This window comes from Gorilla gorilla, chromosome 1, assembly GCF_029281585.2.
Source record: "Gorilla gorilla gorilla isolate KB3781 chromosome 1, NHGRI_mGorGor1-v2.1_pri, whole genome shotgun sequence".
NCBI lineage: Eukaryota > Metazoa > Chordata > Mammalia > Primates > Hominidae > Gorilla > Gorilla gorilla.
In genome coordinates, this window is record NC_073224.2 from 239,359,396 (window position 1) to 239,374,035 (window position 14,640).

The 14,640-nt window shown below is 54.4% G+C and overlaps 1 protein-coding gene across 6 annotated transcripts in view; it reads left to right on the forward strand.

Moving 5' to 3' along the window:
- The first annotated feature begins 6,046 nt into the window (after window positions 1-6,046).
- Window positions 6,047-14,640, forward strand: part of GNB1 (G protein subunit beta 1) — a 105,551-nt gene continuing 96,957 nt past the window's right edge. For 2 of the 6 annotated variants that reach the window (XM_031007757.3, XM_031007760.3), the window contains exon 1: window positions 6,048-6,280. The gene's annotated coding sequence lies outside the window, so the exon portion shown is untranslated. Of the gene's footprint in view, window positions 6,281-6,622; window positions 6,743-14,640 lie in introns of those variants that run through there. The other 4 variants (XM_031007761.3, XM_063705051.1, XM_063705030.1 and 1 more) reach the window with 4 other exon arrangements.

The following is a 14,640-nucleotide window of genomic DNA, read 5'->3' on the forward strand; positions in this document are numbered from 1 at the left end:
AAGAAAGAAAGAAAGAAAAGCCCCTCGTTGGCTGGGTGCTGTGGCTAACACCTGTAATCCTAGCACTTTGGGAGGCTGAGGTGGGCAGATCATGAGGTCAGGAGTTTGAGACCAGCCTGGCCAACACGGTGAAACCCCGTCTCTACTAAAAATACAAAAATTAGCCAGGCATGGTGGTGCGCCCCTGTAGTCCCAGCTCCTCGGGAGGCTGAGGCAGGAGAATTGCTCGAACTCGGGAGGCGGAGGTTGCAGTGAGCCGAGATCGTGCCACTGCACTCCAGCCTGGGCAACAGAGTGAGACTCTGTCTCAAAAAAAAAAAAAAAAAAAAAAAAGCCCCTCCTTTAGGTTCGTCTGTGGTACTTAGGGCCACTGGACATAGTCAGGATTTCTATCTCTGTGCATGCAGTTTTGGGATTCTACAGTGAGGCCAGATGAGCCCGTGATAAAGGACTCTAAGGAAGAAGGTGGATTCTTCCATTGCCTGCAAGGGAGGCAGGGCTGGGTCTTGCCAGGTCTTTACTGGAGCTGGTGGCCTAAGCTGCGCACCTCCCTCTGCGAGTGTCAGCCCACCTGGGTCCGCTCACCAGAGTGACAAGAGGCCACCTGAGCTTTCTCTGGGGATTCTGGTCCAACTCGCACCTCCCTCTGTGAGTGTCAGCCCACCCGGGTCCGCTCACCAGAGTGACAAGAGGCCAGCTGAGCTTTCTCTGGGGATTCTGGTCCAACTCGCACCTCCCTCTGCGAGTGTCAGCCCACCCGGATCCGCTCACCAGAGTGACAAGAGGCCAGCTGAGCTTTCTCTGGGGATTCTGGTCCAACTCGCACCTCCCTCTGCGAGTGTCAGCCCACCTGGGTCCGCTCACCAGAGTGACAAGAGGCCAGCTGAGCTTTCTCTGGGGATTCTGGTCCAACTCGCACCTCCCTCTGCGAGTGTCAGCCCACCTGGGTCCGCTCACCAGAGTGACAAGAGGCCACCTGAGCTTTCTCTGGGGATTCTGGTCCAACTCTAGCAGGGAGGGGAAACATGCCCCCACAATGCATCTGCTCACTTACACCATCACCTCCTCCACCCCCCAGCAGACACCGATTCCCCACTGTGTGTGCACATGTGTATATACCCAGCTCATGTGTGTTTGTGCACATGCATGTGTGTACCCAGCTTGGGTGTGCAAGCACATGTGTGCCCAAGAAGGATGTGCAATTCATGATTCATGACCACGGGTTGGTGGCCAGGAGGGTCGGGGGTGAGAAGCATGGTGGGGAGCTTCGGAACAAGGGATGGGTCCTGGTGGGGGACAGAGGCCAACTCCCCACACCTGCAAGACGGGGTTCAGGGGGCCATAGTCAGCCTCCTCTCAGAGGCCCCCAAGGCCCGGCATTCGCTCTGCCTGCCACACTAGCCTCCTGGGCCATGATGTCTGTGACCTTGCAGGGCAGTGACCCTCCCAGCTCTGCCAGCCACTCATTCACCAGCCACAGCAGCCTGCCCTCACTTTGTGCCTGGCTCTGCTGTGGTGACACCTCCTCACTGGCCGCTCCCCATGAAGCTGGGAACCAGGCCCCTACTCAACCCCCCAAGCAGAGCTGCCCTGCTTTGGCCTCAGGGCCAGGGCCTGGTGCTAAACCCACCCTGGCACCCAGTGGGCCTCAGCAGGTGTGTGCTGAGGGTTGGAGAGGTGCCGTGGTCCCATTCCTCCACCAGCCCCTTCCTTTGAAAGCTGCAGGAGCTAATTAGGGCTTTCTTCTTGATCACCTACATTCTGCACCCCCTGGGCACCGTCACGATGCTCTCCTCTCTCCCTCCCTCCCTATTCTCTGTCCTTTGGGGCCTGGATCTCACTGCAAGTGAAGACAGCAGAGGGCCGTGTGGTGGAGAACCTCGCAGTGCTGGTAGGAGGAGGACAGACGCCCTGCAGGAACCCAGAGCCCAGGGAAAGACAAAGGGACCTCTCCTGCCAGAGCTGGAAATCTAGAAACGTCCCCTGCAGCTCTGAGACCCTTCAAAGCCTGGCTGGCGCGCGGCGCCCAGGGCGTGCACAGAGATGGGGCTGCGGGTCCCGTCACGTGCACGGATCGAATAATTCGGATTTAAACGACCTACTTTCACATTAGACCATTTCCTGCTGAGAAGCCGCTGGGGGTGGGGCATCTGAACTGTATGCCCCGCTCCCGTGGGGTTTTAGAGAAGGCCTGGTGTGGAGCCAGTATCGGGGCAGCCGCCTCCACCCCGGGGCCCAGCTCCGTCTTGCCCGGGGTTGGGCACAGCTGACCGGGTGTGGCTCTGGACTCAGGGACCCAGAGCTGACCGGGTGTGGCTCTGGACTCAGGGACCCAGGCTGATCTCTGAGATCCTTGCAGAGAAGGGAGTGTTACTGGGAAGCGTTTGCTCTGCCAGGGAGAGGGCGGGGTGGTAGGTGAGGGCCAAAAGATACAAGAGGCCTGGGCTGAAGGGAATGGAGGCGGGGCAGGGAGGGCAGGTCTGAGGCCAGCTCTAGACCCCCTGGGCCACCAAGGGCTTGAGTGTCTCTTATCTCCAGGAATGGGCCCTGGCTGGAGGTGAGAAGCACCTTTGGATTCACATCGTCCTCAGGGCAGAGGTCTCTGCCTCCCAGGGACTGTGTACTTCAGAGGGCGGCCCCAGGCTGCAGTGAGGACCTGGGAGTAAGCACCCGGGGCCCCTGCTCCTTCCCTCCCTCCTTCCTCTCAACTTTGCCCTCCATAAACCATCAAATAGGATTTCTGCCTGAGCCATGGGGCAAGTTCCAGGGACAGCCCTGCCTTACCTGGAGGACCTACAGATAAGCTGGAGGTGCCAGGGCTGCACCCTGCCCCTTGGATATGGCCAGGGCGGGCACTGGCCTGGGGTCCTCCTGTGTGGCCTTCCTCCATGGCCCTGGCTGTACTGAGATGGGCTGACCAGGCTGATGGTGGCCTGTGCGACAAGAGAGCCCCGGGGTACAGCCCTGCCACTGCCCAGTCTGGCCCGCAGTGTGGTGCCCACTCCTCCTGAGGCTCCTCCATGGCCCTGGGCCAGGCTTGCAGGGACCTTTTGGGGCCTCTCCCATCCCACAGCTGCTGGAAGATCTCTGGTGACAAACGGCCGCTGCCCACTTTGGGCTTCCCTGCTGCTGCCTCAGCCTCCTCTCCCTGCTACTCATTTCCACTTTTAATTCAGGTGGTCATTGAAGGCTGGCATTAGGCCTGCCAGATTCTGAGGGCCACCTCTGACCCCTCACCTGCCAACGTGCAGAACACTGTCCCCCGACTCTGCATCGTCCCTCAGCCCTGGATGTGCCCCATGCTCCACCCTGCTCCTCGAGTGTCCGAGCAGAGAAGCCTTCCTGTGGAAACCCGGCTCTCCTGAAGTCCAACCACTCAGGTTCCTCGCGCCCTGCCCTTGTTCTGGCCCAGGTGATGGTTCTGTCCCTCCTGATCCCTTGCTCTGGGCACTGGTCCCTGTGCTGGGTTGCATCTTCCTCACTCAGAACTCAGAGCATCAGCCACACCAGCTGTTCTCCGATGACCCCGTGTGCCTGGTGCCACGCTGGGCTGGTGGAGCAGCGGGTAAGAGTGGGCTTCACAGTGGTCACACTGCAACAGGGGGAGGGCCCGGAGCAGGCAGCGAGGCACCTGGGAGGGATGGTCAGGGCTGGGGAGACATCTCCACGGACGTGACACCCGCAAAGGCCTGAACTACACGAGGTTATGGGGAGACAGTCCCAGGCAGATGGAGCCACTGGGCCAAAGCCTGGAGGATGGAATTCGGTGGTGTCGGGGAGCATCAGGAGCCAGTGTCTTGATAGTGGGGAGGGGAGGAGGGGCCTGGACAGTGGGGAGAGGGCGGGTGATGGGAACTGTCAATGGTTTCAGGCACAGGAGTGATATGATTGACAATTCAGGCTGTGTCCACAGTGGCTCCTGCCTGTGATCTCAGCACTTTGGGAGGCTGAGGTGGGAGGATCGCTGGAGCCCAGGAGTTTGAGACCAGCCTGGGCAACACAGGGAGACCCCCATCTCAAAAAAAAAAAAAAAGAAAGAAAAAAAAAACCAAAATAAATAAATAAAATAAAAATTAAAAAAATTTCACTGGGAATTCACTCCTTGCTCAACTGTGCTAGGCAGGCAGGCGCCCCTGTGGGGGCAGGGCCTCAGTGGTCCAGCGGAGGCCAGAGGCCACGCAGGGTGAGGAGGGGGTAGCATATGGTGGGGTGGAAGCAAGGATGAGAGACTGGTTACACAGGAGATAATCAGAGCCAGGTTCCTCACTCCCAAAGCAGGAGGCCCCTCATTCCGAACAGGTTGAGCCCTGTAGTGTTGGCCTGGCATCAGAGTAAACACATGGTGCCCAAGAAAAACAGACAAACACACCCATGAAACTGTGTGTATACATATGCGTGTGGGCATGTACATAGATGTGTTCCCTTGCTCCGCCAGCTGCAATGACACCCCAGTAGCAATGAGCACATCCGGAGCCAGGTCCCGGGCTCTGCATGACATTCTCCCACAATGAACCAGGCTGCAGCAGAAATAGCTGGGTTCAGGCTGGGGCAGGGAGAATACAACAGGGCCCTGGAGCATCTCGTGCCAGAAAGAAAGGGCTCCAGGAATGACGCGGACAGGTGAAGTGGGAGGGAGAGAGAAGGGTGGCAAGGCGTGGGTTCCCTGTCTGGTGGAGGCTCCCCTAGGTAGGGGGAAGCGCGTGGCACGGAGGGCAGGTGGCGGACGCATCTGGAAGCCGCACTTACTGTGTGTCCACTTTCTCACACAAGAACCATGCACACAAAACGAGAAGGAAAACGTCAGCTGAGAGAGGCGGGTGGTGTCCCAGGGTGTGGAGAGAGGAGAAGGTGGGAAATAGGTGTTGGAGGTGGCATGGCCCCTTGAGGTTGTGGCCCTGGTTAAGGGGAGGCCCAGTGGATGAGGTTGGGTCTCTCTCCCCTTCAGCTGTGCTGGTGCAGGCCTGGAGGAAAACGGACGCCAGGTTTGGTGTGGAAGGGGAGCTCGGAGGGATGAAGGCCCAGGCAGGTGGAAGGTGGTGGTTGAGGACCGGGGAGCAGGGCGCTGGCTGGGGAGGGGCAGAGTGAAGAAGCCGAGGGTGAGGGGCAGCTGGAACTCAGCTGGAAAGACAGCAGGAGGCGGTGGGCGCACGGGCGGGTTCCATGGACGTTCTGGAGGCTTCTGAGGACACCAAGCCTGGAAGCCAGGACATGTGGCCTTCTTGACTTCGTTCCCCTTCCTCACCTGGAGGTCTCCAGTCCCCGCTGTCCACTGCTCAGCGGCATGGGAGGGGTCCGCTGCCTTACCCCGACACTCCAGCCCACCGGCCCCCGCCCCTGCCAGGCGGCCCTGCTCGCAGCAGCGCGAGGAGCCACGGGGTGCTGCCCTCCTCCGCAGCCCGAGGCCCACTTCACACGCACTGAGCCCAAGCGCGGGTCTCTGCCCGTCAGCCGCGTCTGAGCTCGCCGCAGTCCCTGCTTGAGAGGCCGGGGGGCACCTGCGCCTGCCCGGGACCCTGACCTGCTAGCGGGGCCTGGTGCCTCCTCTGCAGGCAGCGATCTCGCCCGCGGTGCCCCCACCCGCCCCGTCCCCGGAGGGACCGCCCCCGCCCGCGGCCTTCCCGCCCCTGCCCTGTCGCTTGAGTGCCCCCCGCCCGCCGTTACCCCACCCGCGCCCCTGGAGGAGCCCCCGCCCACGGTTACCCAACCTCACCCTGTCCCCGGAGGGCTCCACGCCCGCGTTCCCCCCGCCCCGTCCCAACTCCGAGGGCCCACTGCCCCGGTCCCCATCCCGCCCGGTCCCCGCAGGGCCGGGCCGCCGGGGGTCTCCCGGGGCAGCGGTACCCGAAGGCAGCAGCACGGCCCCTTTAAGCCGCTCGGACACGCGCTCGGGGCCCGATGCGGTTTGGACGCGCACAGGCGTGCGCGTGCCCGTCGGGCCTGGCGAGCGCGCGCGACGCGCGGCGTGCGTGGTGACGCGAGCGCGTGGGGTTTCCCGAGGCTGCGGGCAGGGGCCCGCCGCGCCCATCCCGATGGCTGGAGGCGTCTGAGGGGCGGACGGAGGCGGCGGCGGCGGCGGCGGCGGCGGGAGCGGGCGCGGGCGGCGAGTGGGGAGCGGGGTCGGGAGTGGAGCAGCCGCCGCGGCGGGACTGGACCGAGCCTCGCCGGCGCGCACCTGCCCGCAGCGCCCGCGGAGCGCGCAGCGCGGCCCGAGCGCGACGACCTGCCGAGCGGCGGCCGAGGCGGCGGTGTGGGCGCGTCAGGCCGCGACGAGGGCGCTGAGGTGAGCGCGGCAGCCCCCAGCCCCGGACCCGGGTCCTGTTCGTCCACCCGCCCGCCCTGGGGGCGCCCGCCCCGCCCCGCCCCCACCCCACCCGCCGGCCGGGGCCGCGTCTTCCTGCCCCGCCCGGGTGCGGCGGGCGGCGTCCGAAGGGGGGGCCCGGGGACTGGGGTCCGAGGTTCGGGGTGCAGGGTCGGGGTCGAGGGCGGGGTCTAGGGAGAGGAGCCGGGGTCCCAGGCCCAAGGCTGGGGGCCGAGTTTCGGCACCGGGGTGCGGGGTTGTGTGCGCCGCGGGCGCTTCCCGTGGCGGCGGCCGGGGCCCCGGGGGCGCGGGTCGGGCGGGGCCGGGCCCTGCGTGGGGAGCCGGACGTGGCGCTCGGGCCCGCGGCGCGAGAACAAAGGCCAGGCGGGCCTGCAGGCGGGGCGGTGTCGGCGGCCGGAGCCCCCGCGCGGGCCGCCTATCGGGGTGACTTTGAGGGCCGGGCGGCCGCGGGGCGCGAGCGTGGGGAAGGGGAACAATGAAATGGGGAAGCCGGGCCGCGCGCCGCGGGCGGAGTGGGGATTTAAAGCGGAAGCCGGGCGCGGCGTCGGGAAATGGGAAAATAACGGTTTCGGCCCTTTTCGCTGTGTCGAGCCGCGGAGGCAGTCGCGCTGTGGCCTCGCCCTTCTCCTGCCGAGGCCCGGGTCTGTCCGGCGCCGGCGCCCCGCGCGTGTCGACTCGGGGGTTGCGCGGATCCCGGCCCGGCCCCGCGAATGAATGGGCCCGGTGGCCGCGCCAAGATGGCGCTCCCACCGCTGCCTTTGTGGGGCGGCCGCCGCCGCGCCGAGTTTCGGGGCCCGGTTTGCGATATTCCGAAGGCCCGAAGGTGGGGGAGAGGACAGGAAATAGCACAAAGGCTGGGTGTCTTCCTCTTGCCTGGATCGGCTTTTCGGCTGGAAGCGGGGTGGGGGTGGGGAGTGGGGAGATCTGTTGAAAATTCCACAGGGCTGTCGGCTGAGGCTTTTGACTTTTAAGAACCTGCTATATTTTTTCTTGTGAATCGATAGTTGATTCAAATGATATTTTAACATTTGTTGTGTCCGTTAAATTACATGGTTAGCATGCAGAAGCAGTATCAGCTTTTGTTTGCTTAATTCATCTTCATGGAAGCCTTTTTTTTTTTTTTTTAAGAGATGGGATCTCTTTGTAAAAGAGATCCTGTTAACCAGGCTGGTCTCGAACTCTGGGGCTCAAGCGAACTCTGGGGCTCAAGCGATCCTCCCGCCTCAGCCTCCCAAAGTGCTGGGATTAGCGGCCTTAGCCACCGTGCCCAGCCTGTCTTCATGGAAGCTTTTTCTTAGGATTGTGAAATGGGCTCCTGAAGGAAAACGCCGATGTTAAAATTTGTGTTTTGAAAAGGGAGTTGGTGTACATTTACAGTTAGGGTGTACAGTACTGGACTTATGGGTAAATAGTGTAGAAATGGTAACCTATGGTTTTATTTTGGGGAGCATTGGTTCATTGTATTTTCATGTTGCTATCTATCTAATAACATTAGTCTCAAATAGTATTAGGTGATTAAGCAGTTGCTGGTGAGATTATTAATTAAGAAAATATGAAGATTATTTTTCATGATTAGCAAATGGACGTATTAGTTTTGTGGAAAGTTCCAGTGAACTATGCATACTGAATAAGGTCTTTGGAGCAAGCATTGTTATTGATAAGGTTTTTGCATAAGTTATTTTCTAATCTGAAGTGACAGTCTTTTGGGAGAGGGAGGAGCTCTTTATTGAAAGTAAGGTTTTAATTTTCATGCTATTGACATGCATAGTCTATTCTGGATTCTTTGGGAAGGTGTGTATATCAAGAAAGTGGATAGGCGGTTCCTTCTTTGCTAACGCTGGGTTCGAGGCTGGGGATGGAGGTGGTGCCACTGACATGGAGACAGGTCTGAGAGCCTCCCCAGGGTAGGACTGAGTGGTGGGTTTTGTCTTGGTTTATGGTAAGGCAGAACTTTATTTTTTGAGATGGAGTTTTGCTCTTGTTGCCCAGGCTGGAGTGCAGTGGCGCGATCTCGGCTCATTGCAACCTCCGCCCCCCTGGGTTCAAGTGATTCTCCTGCCTCAGCCTCCCGAGTAGCTGGGATTACAGCTACCACCACCACACGCGGCTAATTTTTTGTATTTTTAGTAGAGATAGGGTTTCACCATGTTGGCCAAGCTGGTCTCCAACTCCAGACCTCAGGTGATTCACCCGCCTTGATCTCCCAAAGTGCTGGGATTACGAGCGTGAGCCACCGCGCCCAGCCGGTAAGGCAGAATTTTCTAACGATTAGCGCTGCGCAGAAATGAACTGCAACTGCAGGGTCCAGAGGCTGATGCTGTCAACCCTGGGGGAAGGCTGGACTGCAGGTGTTGGGCGGTGGTCCCAGGTTACGAGCATTTGGTTTCATCAACACTGAAAGTGCTCCCCCCACCCTTATTATTTTTTTTTTTTAGAAATTGAGAGTTTGGAAAACCAGTTAAGTTCTGAGGTGCCTGTGTCCCCTCCCAGTTAAGTGCGCACTGCCCAGGCCCAGTGTGAGGATGACATTTCATCTTCTGCGGGAACCTTTCAAGATGAGTCTTATAGAGGAAACTGTTCCAACATGAAATTTCAGCTCACAATTGACTTTCTCAAAAGAGCACATACACTGGCCAAAAGCTGTTTCTCTCGCGTAATCTGAATTTATGACAGAGCCATAGTTATCTCATCAGACAAGTACTGACAGTGCTCTTCAGTGATACCTTTAAAATATTTTTTTCTTTGATATCTTCAGTTAATTCTGTTTTTTTGGTGGGTGGGAAAGTTGAAGTAAATTTTCTCAGATTTAATTTTAATCTTAGAAGATTCAAGAGGCTGCAGAATAGTGTGTGGTTTTGTTGTTTGTTTTTAAGAGTAAAACCCACTGGGTGTGGTGGCTCACACCTGTAATCCCAGCACTTTGGGAGGTGGAGGTGGGCGGATCACATGAGGCTGGGAGTTTGAGACCAGTCTGGCCAACATGGCGAAACCTCGTATCTACTAAAAATATTAAAATTAGCCGGCGTGGTGGTGGGCGCCTGTAATCCCAGCTACTCGGGAGGCTTAGGCACGGGAATCGCTTGAACCCAGGAGGCAGGGGTTGCGGTGAGCCGAGATTGTGCCACTGGGCGACAGAGTGAGACTGTGTCTCAAAAGAGTAAAAACCTCTGTAAATCCTTTTGATGCCCAATGACTTTGATTTCAAAGCTTGTATCATCTAGGTAGATTTATGTTGATCACTTGAGAAATAGAATTTGAGAAGTTAATTTATTTCTCAAAGGAGATGTTGTACTATCCTGCAAAAGTACCAGAGCTTTGTTCTCTTCCCTTTGCTTTGCTAAAAATTTCTGGGTCTTTTGGTTTATTTTATGTGTGTGTTGGTCCACTGGAAAAGTTGTAGCTTTGTAGCTAAAAACAGCTTTGATAAAAGGATGAAAAAGGTCTTCAGGGCATCTCTAGACTTCATCTACCATCAGTTGACTTTTTGTAGCTAATACTTCAATGAATAACACTGATATTATTTTAGAAGTGCAGTGTTGGCATTTATTATAGTTTTGTCGTTGGATTGTTTTTCTCTGCCCGAAAGATTTGGCTCATGTTGGTCTCTAAATTGGATTACATTCTTACTGTCTGTGACTTTGGCTTTAGCATTAGTGGATTGGTAATAGATATTCTCAATTTTTAAATCTGGCTTGACCATATGGCAGGCCATGTTATTTTGAAACCCCTATTTAGTGTAAGTCTCACAAGACATGGAACAAAAATTTTTAGAAAATTTTAAACTGGTTTGACCGGGCGTGGTGGCTCACACCTGTAATCCCAGCATTTTGGGAGGCCGAGTCAGGCGGATCATGAGGTCAGGAGATCGAGACCACCCTGGCTAACACGGTGAAACCCCTTCTCTACTAAAATTACTTCTCTACAAAAAATTAGCTGGGCGTGGTGCCGGGCGCCTGTAATCCCAGCTACTCAGGAGGCTGAGGCAGGAGAATGGCAGGAACCCGGGAGGGGGAGCTTGCAGTGAGCCAAGATCGGCCACTGCACTCCAGCCTGGGCGACACAGCGAGACTCCGTCTCAAAAAATAAAAATAAAAAAAATTTTAAACTGGTTTACATTCTGATTTCAGGTTTGCATTTGTTAAGAGTGGTTGGAGAGATTATAAAGTAGGCAATTCAGTTAAGTGTTTGGTTTAGGAACACAGAATGAGGAGTTAAAATAAATTTAAAATGGAAACTATCAGAAATTTATGAAACTGCAGTGTTCAACATTACTGAAAGAAAAAGCAGGGCAAACGTATACGGGAGTGAGTGTGTATGAAGAGAGAGAAATGCAACATCACATCAGCTGCTCTGGGAGAGGGACAGAGCACCACCTCTTTCAAAGCTATGCATTTTGTTCTAGAACTTTGAAGAAATAGAGACAATCTATAGACATTTGAGTTTGCTAGTGGATTAGTGGAATGCTGAAAGCTTTTTTTTTTGAGACAGAGTCCCACTCAGCCACCCAGTCTGGAGTGCAGTGGCGCAATCTCGGCTCACTGCAACCACCATCTCACGGGTTCAAGTGATTCTCCAGTCTCAGCCTCCCAAGTAGCTGGGATTACAGGCACCCGCCGTCATGCCCGGATAATTTTTTAAAATTTTATTTTAGTAGAGATGGGGTTTCACCATGTTGGCCAGGCTGGTCTCAAACTGCTGACCTCAAGTGATCCGCCCGCCTCCACCTCCCAAAGTGCTGGGATTACAGGTGTGAGCCACCGTGCCCAGCTTAATTTTTAAGTTTATTTTGTTGAACCTATTTTGCCATAGATAAAATATTTTTATGATTTAATAATTCATTGCTCCAAACTTACTAATGCATTATATCAAGAGAGGACTTTATGTATTAATTCATTCACCTGTTAGAATTGGAATACTAGCCGGGCACAGTGGCTTACGCCTGTAATCCCAGCACTTTGGGAGGCCCAGGCGGGCAGATCACGAGGTCAGGAGATCGAGACCAACCTGGCTAACACAGTGAAACCCTGTCTCTGCTAAAAATACAAAAAAATTAGCCGGGCATGGTGGCAGGCACCTGTAGTCCCAGCTACTTGGGAGGCTGAGGCAGGAGAATGGTGTGAACCCGGGAGGCAGACCTTGCAGTGAGTGGAGATCGCGCCACTGCACTCCAGCCTGGGCGACAGAGCAAGACTCCGTCTCTCAAAAAAAAAAAAAAAAAAAAAAGAATGGGAATACTAAGGGCATCAGTGGAATGTATTCTTGTTTACTAGTGGGTAATCATGTCTCCATGCATGTCTGTGTGCAGTCCTGTAGCACTTAGAAAATATATTCCCTATGTTGATTACAGACACTCAACTTCTGCTGAGTGTTGTAGTTAATAAAGCTTAAAAAAATCTGGGCTGGGTGTGGTGGCTCATGCCTGTAAACCCAACACTTTCGGAGGCCAAGGTGAGCGGATCACCGGAGGTCGGGAGTTCAAGACCAGCCTGACCAACATGGAGAAACCCTGTCTCTACTGAAAATACAAAATTAGCCCAGGCGCGGTGGCTCACGCCTGTAATTCCAGCACTTTGGGAGGCTGAGGCGGGTGGATCAGCCTGGCCAACATGGAGAAACCCCATCTCTACTAAAAATACAAAAAATTAGCCAGGCATGGTGATGCATGCCTATAATTCCAGCTACTCGGGAGGCTGAGGTTGCAGTGAGCCGAGATCGTGCCATTGCACTCCAGCCTGGGCAACAAGAAGGAAACTCCATCTCAAAAAAAAAAAAATTAGTCGGGCATGGTGGCACATGCCTGTAATCTCAGCTACTCGGGAGGCAGAGGCAAGAGAATCGCTTGAACCTGGGAGGCGGAGGTTGCGGTGAGCCGAGATTGTGCCATTGTACTCCAGCCTGGGCAACAAGAGTGAAACTCGGTCAAAAAAAAAAAAAAAAAAAAAGTCCGGGCACTTTCTAATTAGATGAGTATGTCAAAAGAGTCTACAATAGGTTTCAGAAAATTTCTCATAGGAATTTTAAAATAATTCCTAAAATCTAGGGAGTGAGAGAAATTCAGTAGTTTTCAAAAGGATTGGCACTGTCTGAGTTAGAGCCCAGCTCAGCTCTGTCGCCTCACTGGCTGATTTGCAGTGTTAGGACTTTTATTCGCACTGAAAATCAAGATCAGTTCAACTTCTACCCTTCCACTCCACAGGAGCTTTCTGTCCTCCCTGAGCCTGCCTTGATTTAGGCCAGCTGCAGTGTTAGGACTTCTGTGTCTGTCCTTATCTGTGAAACGGGCTCCTAGAACCTCCTTCATGGGGTCATTGTGAGGATTAAATGAGTCCTGATGCAGGCACTGATAACAGAGCTCAGTGCAAGGATTAGCCATTTCTGTTGCTGATCGCCTTGCTTTGTAAAAATTTCTTTTATGGCAAGGTTACAAAATGTTACAAGATGACAGTTTACTGAGATTTTTCTTTTTTTCTCCATGGTTCCAGAAGAATATTAATTCAGGGTGTGGAACATGCATATTAGCTATCTTTGCAAATCCCTATCACTTATTTACTGCCTTACTTTCTACTAAATCTCTCACATCCTTATCTTTTCTTGAAAGGTTTTTTTTTTCTTTTTCTTTTTTTTTTTTTTTGAGACAGGGTTTTGCTGTGTCACCCAGGCTGGAGTATGGAATGTGATGGTATGATCATGGTTCACTGCAGCCTGGACCTCCTGGGCTTATACGATCTTCTTGTCTCAGTCTCACAAGTAGCTAGGACCACGGGCACATGCCACCGTGCCCAGCTAATTTTTCTTATTGTTTGTAGAGACAGGCTGGTCTCCAACTCCTGGGTTCAAGTGATCCTCCTGCCTTAGCCTCCCAAAATGTTGGGATTATAGATGTGAGCCACAGTAACCTGCTCTTAAAGGCTTTCCTTTACCTTTGTAGAGTAATCTTGAACTATGCCTCATTTTGAAAACTGGTAAGTTTATGTCTTTTTTTTTTTTTTTTTTGGGACGGAGTCTTGCCCTGTCACCCAGGCTGGAGTGCAGTGACATGATCTCGGCTCACTGCAACCTCCACCTCCTGGGTTCAAACAATTCTCCTGCCTCAGCCTCCAGAGTAGCTGGGGTTACAGGCACCCGCCACCATGCCCAGCTGATTTTTGTATTTTTAGTAGAAACGGGGTTTCACCATATTGGCCAGTCTGGTCTCAAACTCCTGACCTCGTGATCTGCCTGCCTCGGCCTCCCAAAGTGCTGGGATTACAGGCGTGAGCCACCACGCCCTGCCCATGTATGTTCATTTTTTTAGATAATTCTCCTCCTCCCATTTATGAAGCTAGATTTTTTTGAATTTCACCAAAATTTGTTGACGTCCCTTGATTTGCTGACTAGGGACAATAATTAAATATTTTCCACTTATTTTTATAAAAACTGTAATGGTGATTTGTTTAACAGATGTTGACTTAGCACCTTCCCCCCCCTTTTTTTTTTTTTTTTTTGAGTTGGAGTCTTGCTCTGTCACCCAGCTGGAGTGCAGTGGCACGATTTCGGCTCACTGCAACCTCCGCCTCCCAGGTTCAGGCGCTTCTCTTGCCTCAGCCTCCCAAATAGTTGGGATTACAGGTGCATGCCGCCACGCCTGGCTAATTTTTTTTGTATCTTAGTAGAGATGGTGTTTCACCTTGTTGCCCATGCCGCTCTTGAACTCCTTGGCCTCCCAAAGTGTTAGGATTACAGGCGTGAGCCACTGTGCCTGGCCCCAACTTAGCACCTTACTGGGTGCTGAGGCTGTGAGCCATAGTAGAATGCATGTGATCCAGGGCCTTGCTGAATTCATGGTCTAATAGGGAGCCTGACACGCAGGCACAGAGCGGAGGGCAGTGGCTGTGGCTCCCAGGGACACCACCCTGTCCAGAGTTTAGTGGCAGCTTCTCATAAAAAAGCTTTGAGACCTGAATTGGAGTCTGTCTGGCAGGCAGGTGGGGATGGAGGGGAGGAGTGTATCCTTGGCTGATGAGATGTTGTGTTTTTCATCCGGCAACCAACTGGTCTCCTTCGCTGTCTCCAGCACCCCGCACAATGTTGTGTGCCAGGTGCTCAGTAATTATTTATCAAGCGCATAAGAGCACAGCACATCCAGGGACGGAAGTTCCAAAGGGCTAGGAGAGTGGTTAGAACTGGAAGCCAAAAGGTTTACAGCCTGGATAAAGAGCTTTTACCTTGAGGCCGGGCACAGTGGCTTATGCCTGTAATCCCACCACTTTGGGAGGCCAGGGCGGGCGGATCACTTGAGGTCAGGAGTTTGAGACCAGCCTGGCCAACGTGGTGAAACCTTG